The sequence below is a fragment of the Triticum aestivum genome, chromosome 3B (assembly GCF_018294505.1).
Source record: "Triticum aestivum cultivar Chinese Spring chromosome 3B, IWGSC CS RefSeq v2.1, whole genome shotgun sequence".
Lineage (NCBI taxonomy): Eukaryota > Viridiplantae > Streptophyta > Magnoliopsida > Poales > Poaceae > Triticum > Triticum aestivum.
This window is the reverse complement of record NC_057801.1, coordinates 697,761,234-697,769,115: the sequence shown is the minus strand read 5'-3', so window position 1 is coordinate 697,769,115 and position 7,882 is coordinate 697,761,234. Positions and strand designations below refer to the sequence as shown.

The window sequence follows — 7,882 nt, the reverse complement described above, 5'->3', positions numbered from 1 at the left end:
AGTAATTCCGAACAGAGGAAGTACAAGTCAAGATTTGTTTGGTGCCAGTTGATCTCTGTTTCGTTCTTACTACTAGCACATTACAAAACGAGCTAGTAGGATTGAAACAATCCATCTACTACTATGTATGGCATCCATTGAGCTAGGAGTGGGCACATACCTGAACACATTTCTTGATCCACGGTTCCACACTACTTCTGCGTCCATGCATGTGGCCGCGCCAGCCAAACGTTCGTCTCCTGCTGCAACTTCTCCTCTCGGCGGCGACATAAGCAGCATCATGATTGATTAAACAAACTAAGCAAAGCATCAAGCCTTTTGAGCTAGACAAGCTAAGCACGTATGTCTCCAAATTGCAAACAAATGTCCGTTCGTCTCGTCCGGTGTTGCGCCTTCCAGGGTGGCCAGACGTTAGGCATGTAGGAGGCTTCCTTGCAATCAAACACCCGCAGCACGCCAAGTGCCCACTGTGATGTGACCCTCTACTAGCACTCCCGCTCTATTCCCCTCCCCCTCCTGCGCCGCGATTGGGAGGGCAAAACCCTAGCGCCGCCAGGCCAGCCCCTCCTTCCTATACCCCTCCTCGCCGCCGGGCAAAGCCCGGCCGGCGCCGGCAACGTCGAGGCATCCTCTCCCCACGCGCGAGGTCGGCAGGCGCGGATGTCGGCAGCGAGCGACGGCGGCGCGCTGGCGGCGGGGGCGCAACGACGCGGACGGGCGGCGCGGCGGCTGGCTGCTCCGGTTGGCGTCTGGCTTGGCGCGGGGGCCTGCGCACGTGTCGTCCCGTGCCGTTGGGTTGGCTTGGTCTGGCTCGGCCAGATCTAGCTGCCTGGGCTACGGGCATCGCGGCGGCTCCCATCGGCGGTCGTCCGATGTTGGGAAGCTGGGGCGGCAGCCCCAGGCTGCGGTGGAGTCGCCTTCCTCTCCCCGGGACGGAAGTGCGACGAGGTGGCCTGTTGGGCGTCGTGGCTGGATCCGGTGGTAGTGCGGCGTCCCGGCGGAGGCACTAGATTCCCTGGCCATGGGGGTGGCGGGGTTGTGGCTGGTGGATGTTGCCCTTGGTCTCCGTATGGGGGATCCGTGCCCGGTGCAGTGACCAGGGCCGGTGGTGGACACGCCCGTTGGGCAGCATGGTGGTGTGCGGACGGCGGCGCGGCGGCATCTGACTCCCCCACTTCACGGTGATGGCCCAAGGTGACAGCTTTGCCCCCTCCCTTCCAGTTTGCTGAGCTCGAAGAAGTGATGGACATGGCTGAGGAGAAATCCGATGCAGCTGCGGCTGCGGGCAACAGCGACACTTGTGGGCGTCGTCTCCTCCCTGGAAGCGTTGTCATAGCCATGTTCGTCCCCCCTTTAATGTCACCGTAGGAAACTCTAGGCTCGGTTCACCGGGCCAGACAACGGCGGCTTCTCGGAGTCGTCACCTTCTTGGAGGCGATGCCTAGGTGCGTGGGGTGTCTTACGGAGGAGCAGCTGGTGTGGGTTGCCTTTCTCGCCTCGGCAGCGAGGCTTGGGGTGCCGGGCTGTCATGTGTGGGTTGTTGCTTTGGGCATGAGCATCCGGGGCGCCATGTACTTCATCATCGACGCCTCATCTGTGATGTTTTCCAACTCAGGCTAGCTCCTGCTGTCCACTTGCCGATCTTCTAGGCGCCGTGGGTGGAGAGTGTGTTGATCTAGTTTGTTTGGTTTTTGTCGTGCTGTGTTCAGTTCGAAGGGACGTGGCCTGTGTACTTTGTGTCTATCTTGTCATTTTGGCTTGAGTTTGGGTAAGGCGAGTTTTTTTGCTGGTGTTGTCACAGACTCACGGTGGATGTGGGTGCTAATCTCTCGGTGTAGTACGTTGCTGAAAGGCGTTGTATCAGCCGTCTTGGCTCTTTTTCTATCAATATGTGATACACATGCTTGTGTGTATTCGAGAAAAATACTAAAGAACTGATAAATTAGCAATAGATAAGCATTTTGATTCGTCATCTGACTTTTGAGTGACATGCTCGATACTTCTCAACGGAAGAAATGCATTCTTTGGAGCGTTAGGTTGGTGACGACGGGCGATCGACGGCGGCGAGTCGACAACGTTGCCGCCCCGGGATATATTGCCGCGTCGGCTGAGAACATCTGTTCGATGAGTCTCCGCATGCAGCCCGTCGCCGTCACCGGTCGGCGGAGTCGGCTTGCTTTGCTTGGCGCCAAAATGACCGCGCCGGTTTCGACCCAGCAGAGGGCCTACCCCCGTCTATTCACCGAACTTCGTTTCTGTTTTCTACTACACGCGTACGAGTGAATCCATGCTCAACTCAGGAACTCAGCAGTAGCCAGTGGCTTTGGGTTCGAGATTTACCGTCTTGGATCCGTCAAGCCGTGGTCACTAGGTAACACCAAACTTTGTGGTGGTGTCTACAAGCTACGAAGAGCTACATATTTCGCCGGTTGTGACAACTTTTATCTTCTTTTTATTTCTTTTAAGCTTTTTTTTTCTTGAATATGCACGAGCGTGCATATTATATATTAAAGAAGAAAGGCAAAGAATGCCTCCACCATGTTTTACAAGGTTCCCGTTACATTTATCCTTCCCTACGCGCCCACCTTTCTAAACTACCAAACAAGGGTTCAACATCCCCTTTGAACTTGCCGGCCAACGACCATATCTTCCCTTCGGACTTGATCCTGGCTATAAGCACATCCATGGAGGGGGATGCCCCTTCAAACACAGCAGCATTGCGATGCTTCCACAACTCTCAAATAGTGAGAATGAAGATAGTATGCAGATCCTTGCGCCGTAGATTGTTCGGTCCTTGCTTGTCCCGCAGCCAAGCATCCAGAGTGTCTTGGGTCGTCAGTGTCCATTGCATCTTGCCCAAAGCCTCACAAATAACAGCCCATACAGCACGAGAGAACACGCATGTTAGTAGCACATGGTTGATCGTTTCCTCCTCCTGATCGCAAAGAGGGCATGCGTCCTGATGTGGCAACCCTCTTCGTGCAAGTCGATCCGAGGTCCAGCACCAATCTCGTAGTGCTAGCCAAGCGAAGAACTTGCAATTAGAGGGGGCCCTGGATGTCCAAGTAAGCTCCGCCATTGGTGTCACCTCACGGCCCCAAAACTTTGCCGCACAAGCCGACCTCACCGAATAGCGACCGTTCGTCTCCCAGGACCATGCAACCTTGTCCGGTACATCCACCTCCGGCTCCCACGTGTGCACACACAGCCATAGGGATAAAAATTCCCTCAAGGCTTGCTCATCCAGCTCCGGGCCGACATCCATAGCCCACGAACCATCCTCAATGGCCGGTGCCACATGCTTCGTCAGTCTCACACGTCGGGGGATCATGCCATATATAATTGGTGCGATCTCCTGCAACCTCATCCCATTAATCCAACGGTCCTCCCAAAAGAGGGTGTTCTGTCCACAATGTGCCTCGCACTTGGTAGCAGCCTGGAACAAACAGAGTGCCTCCGCTGGAACCTTTATTGTGAATTCACTCCAAGGTCTGCTCAAGTCCACCCGTTGCAGCCATGGCCACCTAGCTTGCATGGCCACATTTAGCCATTTGAGGTTCGGAATGCCCAGTCCTCCGGCCCACTTCGGAGCACAAACTGAGTCCCAGGCGACAGCGCAGTTGCCACCATTCGCATTAGCTCGCTTGCACCATAGGAAACCTCGACACACTTTGTTCATCGCAACTATGGTCTTCATTGGGATATCCAAGGCCATCATTGCATGAATGGGCATTGCACATAGCACCGATTTGACCAAGGTCAACCGTCCACTCTTAGGCATCAAATCCGCCTTCCATTTAGGGAGACAATTTGCCATTTGATCCACCAAATATTGCAACTGCGCCGGAGTTTGCTTCCTTAGTGCCAACGGGAGGCCTAGGTATTTTATAGGGAAGGACCCTGTCGGGCATCCTATCACATTGCTAGTCATGTCGATTTCCTGATCGGAGCACCTTATCGGGAGAGCCGCGGATTTCGCCATATTCATCCGCAAACCTGAAGCCTCCCCAAAAATCTCAAAATTACACTTCGCAGCTTCGAGCTCTCCAGGCTATGGTTTGATGAAAACCACCACATCATCCGCAAATATCGACAACCGTTGCCTCATCCCTCGAGAAGCCAACGACTCCAAGAGTACTCTTCGTGTTGCTTGCTGAAACAACCTTTGCAACGGCTCCATGGTGAGAATAAAAGAGCATCGGTGATATCGGATCACCCTGCCTGAGCCCCTTACAGCTGTATATAGTATCTCCGGGGTCTCCATTCACCATGATTTTAGTGGTACAAGTTGCAAGGATACCACAGATCCATGATCTCCACCTAGGGCCGAACCCAAGTTGTTGCATCACCTTAATAAGGAACGGCCATTGAACTGAGTCAAAAGCTTTCGAAATGTCTAGCGTGAGTAGGATAGCCGGGTTGCGCAAGGCATTCAGCCTTCGAGTTGTACTTTGAACCAACATGAAGTTGTCATGTAAGGATCTGCCCTTCACGAAAGCACTCTGATGGTTACTCACAAGCATTGGAAGCTTCCACACTAGTCTGCATGCCAGGACTTTCTCAAAGATCTTGATAACACCGTGCACAAGACTGATTGGCCTAAAGTCCGCCGCATCTAGGGCACCATCCTTCTTGGGCAGCAAAGTGACGAGGGATTTGTTGATCGCGGCCAATCCACGGACGTCCCCATTGTAAAAACAGGCCAATGCCTTCATGTTATCATCCTTTACTAGATCATCAATGGCGCGCGTTGCCGCGCCCGTCCATTATGACAATGGAATGCTAGGAATTTATTAAATATATCAAAGCGTAAAAATAAACGTAAATAGATGTTTTTATCAAAAGTAACCATAAATATAAAGTATAAAGCTCTACAAAATGCTATTTTAACCAATCATGATAAGAATATATATGGCCTCTTCATTTCTAAAATAATAATTACTCATATGCTTCGTGTGTTTTTGAAGCAAACGGTGCAGCGTGCACTGGCTAATCAACTCAAATGTTAAGTAAATCTGACAAATCATGTCAATCACTACAATACATTGTGATATGAGCATTTCATCTGTGAAGATACAGTGGCTTTTATGCATGCCTCAATTTATTGAAGTGATATGCTAGTAGGCAGTCCCAAAACTGATTTGTCTTTGAATTTAATTCATTACCAGAACAGCGTGTGAGATGAAGCCAGGCAAGATTAGAAGATTTGGTGTGGAAGATTGAAGATCGGGTACAGTAATGGTACCTAATTCCCAACCCATTTATTTCTTCACGAAGATCATGGGGCAAAGTTTCATTCATATTAATCTGCTCATCATCATCGATTTACCATCACCTCACACCATCACGATAAGAGGGGTTCATCACCGTTGCCTGATGCCTTCACAGAAGTAAATTGTCGCATACAATACAAACAGTACCATGGCCTGAATGATAGAGAAACACAAAGTGAACAATTGTATATCCTTAATGCATATATAGATACTAAAACATGAAGGTATGGGGTATGGCAGTCCACGTGAACTAACTACCTGTCCCATAGCCAGCATATAGCGTAATCTCTTGGTGGCATATGGATGTAGGAGTAACAAAACAAAGAAGAACACCTAAACAAAGGAAATAAGCAGACACCTATTTCTTCCGAGCAAATGTACACGCTATCACACAACATGATCATGCTTATGAATTGAACATCAAGAAGGAAGAGACCACCATATGCCAGTGCAGAGGTAAGGGCCACCGGGACACATGGCGAGTCAGGCGAGGTGCTCTTCCTTAGGTCCTAATGGTCTGCCGGAGGCACAAGGCGAACCACTGGGAGACATGGCGAGCCAGCCGAGGTGCTGTTCCTAGAGTCCTTCTGGACTGTGGAAGGCATCGATGGCGACATGATTCTCGTCTGGCATGGTGGAATTGATCAGTGTGACGACATCAAATCCAGAACTCCCAGCCCGTATGTCTCTCCCCTCTCCTGCAATTGGCAAAGCAATAAGTTATCGATCAATATCTATGGACACAGCTGCATGAGGGAACAACAAGGAACAACAGAAAAAACACATCAATCAGTATGCTTGTACAGTACACAGTACACACACCTTCGCAAACATTATATTCTCTTTTGATATTTGATTTCTACCACGTAATAAGCACCGTCATTCATCTTTCAAAGTCCTGGTTGTTAATTTTGCATCATGTGTGTGGTAATCTGGATTCAGCAAAACTCTGAATCCTTTCTAGATAATCTCAGTGTTATCAACTTATCATAAACAACCTGACAGAAAAAAGGTTGCCACGGGACAAATCAAGAAACCTATTGTCCCAGTTTTAAATCAAGCAACAGCCAACTCACCTTATATATTGAGTACACAACCAGAACCATCATCCTTGCACATAGAGGAGAAAGACATCATGATTTCTCATCAGTCCCGTCTGGGCTTCGACTGTTACACGGGGTGGGCCGTTGCTCCAGTAACAAATTCGTTGATCTGCTATTCATTTAGCCTGACTTAGCCTTTAATGTGTTCCTAGCTCTCACCCTTATTATATCTCTGACCGGCCACACGACAACTTTTCTGCTAAAATTGTTACAGGTGAATTTCGGCCTTCCCTTAATATTTCACTTTGTTAAGTAAATCTGAAATTATCCTATATACGTTTATGTATGCAATTGTATTTAACTACTAATGGCAAATGGGAAAAGTTGTTGATATAACTTATAACATTTTAATTTTGGAAGAAAAAATTATTAACCAAGTGCAATTGCAGTTAATTAAGTTCAGTGCTTACTATACAGTATATACTGTCTATCTGTGTCAGAACACTTCTAAGTTCTTGCAGAAATGGTAAAATCTCATTGTAGACTCACTGTTTGGGCAATAAAGATCACTTATGGGTATTACTAATCTTATTATGCCAAATGTCAACTATTACCAGGCAAACAGAAGTGATGGCCGCACTGTGAAGAGCACCTTAAATACCATCAGCAAATATGTATGCTTCATTGTGTGTATGTCTTGCACTATTCACTGCTTGTAGATCAAATTAACAGTAAGGAAGTGCATAATCTTCCCTTTTCAAAACCTGAAATCAGAAGAAAAAAAACTACATACTGGTAATTCTCACCTTGACGCTGAACGGGGCAAGCAGAATTGCGAGTGCTGGAGGACCAGCCCTTGTTCATCCCAACCAAATTGGCCAGTGGGTAGAACGCGTCGATGGCCGTTTAAGGTCATCCCCTCCATAACTCGTCTTACGAGATTGGGATGCTCCGACCGTCCGGCAGCCGGCGGGCCACGACGGCAACCCGATGCCTATAACATGGAGCAAGTTTGAAGTAAATTCATTGCCCCCCGTTCGATGCCTATGCCTTGCGGTGGCCGAGATCGAGAGATTGAGTCGTGGCTTGATGTTTGCGCCGGTAGTGGCTGGGGGCGGCGGCGCACTAGGGTGAGGGTAACACAGCCAGGTCGGATAAGAGGAGAGGTCGGGGAGAGAGAGAGGAGATGCTCGTGTGCTAATGGGCTTCATGGGACTGAATTTTGTGCGCGAAACTGGCCCAATTAACGAGAGGCCATTGAAACGGCTTCCGGAGTAGCAGTCCTTAGGACAGGCGGCCCAGTTAGCGCTAAACAATGATCTGACGACCAGAAACACTTTAAACACATGATCTGACGGCTAAAATTGCAAGTGCGTGAGAGAGCTCGGTTTAGGTTCAGTTATACTGTCCTTAATAATATGCCAGCATGCGGCATAGAAGCGGCCCGTAAATCCATCCGGCCTGGGCGCCTTGTCCAGGGGCATCCCCTTAATGACACCTTCCACCTCTTCGTATGTGAATGGCTCCTCAAGCTGCGATAGATCCAGCCGCGGCAAGTCCAACCCA

The 7,882-nt window shown here is 49.5% G+C and overlaps 1 long non-coding RNA gene across 1 annotated transcript; it reads right to left on the bottom strand.

Moving 5' to 3' along the window:
* Nucleotides 1-5,431: 5,431 nt before the first annotated feature.
* On the bottom strand, nucleotides 5,432-7,515 carry LOC123071833 (uncharacterized). The gene is made up of 2 exons (XR_006434540.1): nucleotides 7,123-7,515; nucleotides 5,432-5,971 (listed from the first exon to the last, which is right to left on the bottom strand). It is a non-coding gene; the product is annotated as an uncharacterized lncRNA (long non-coding RNA).
* Between the last annotated feature and the right edge of the window lie 367 nt (nucleotides 7,516-7,882).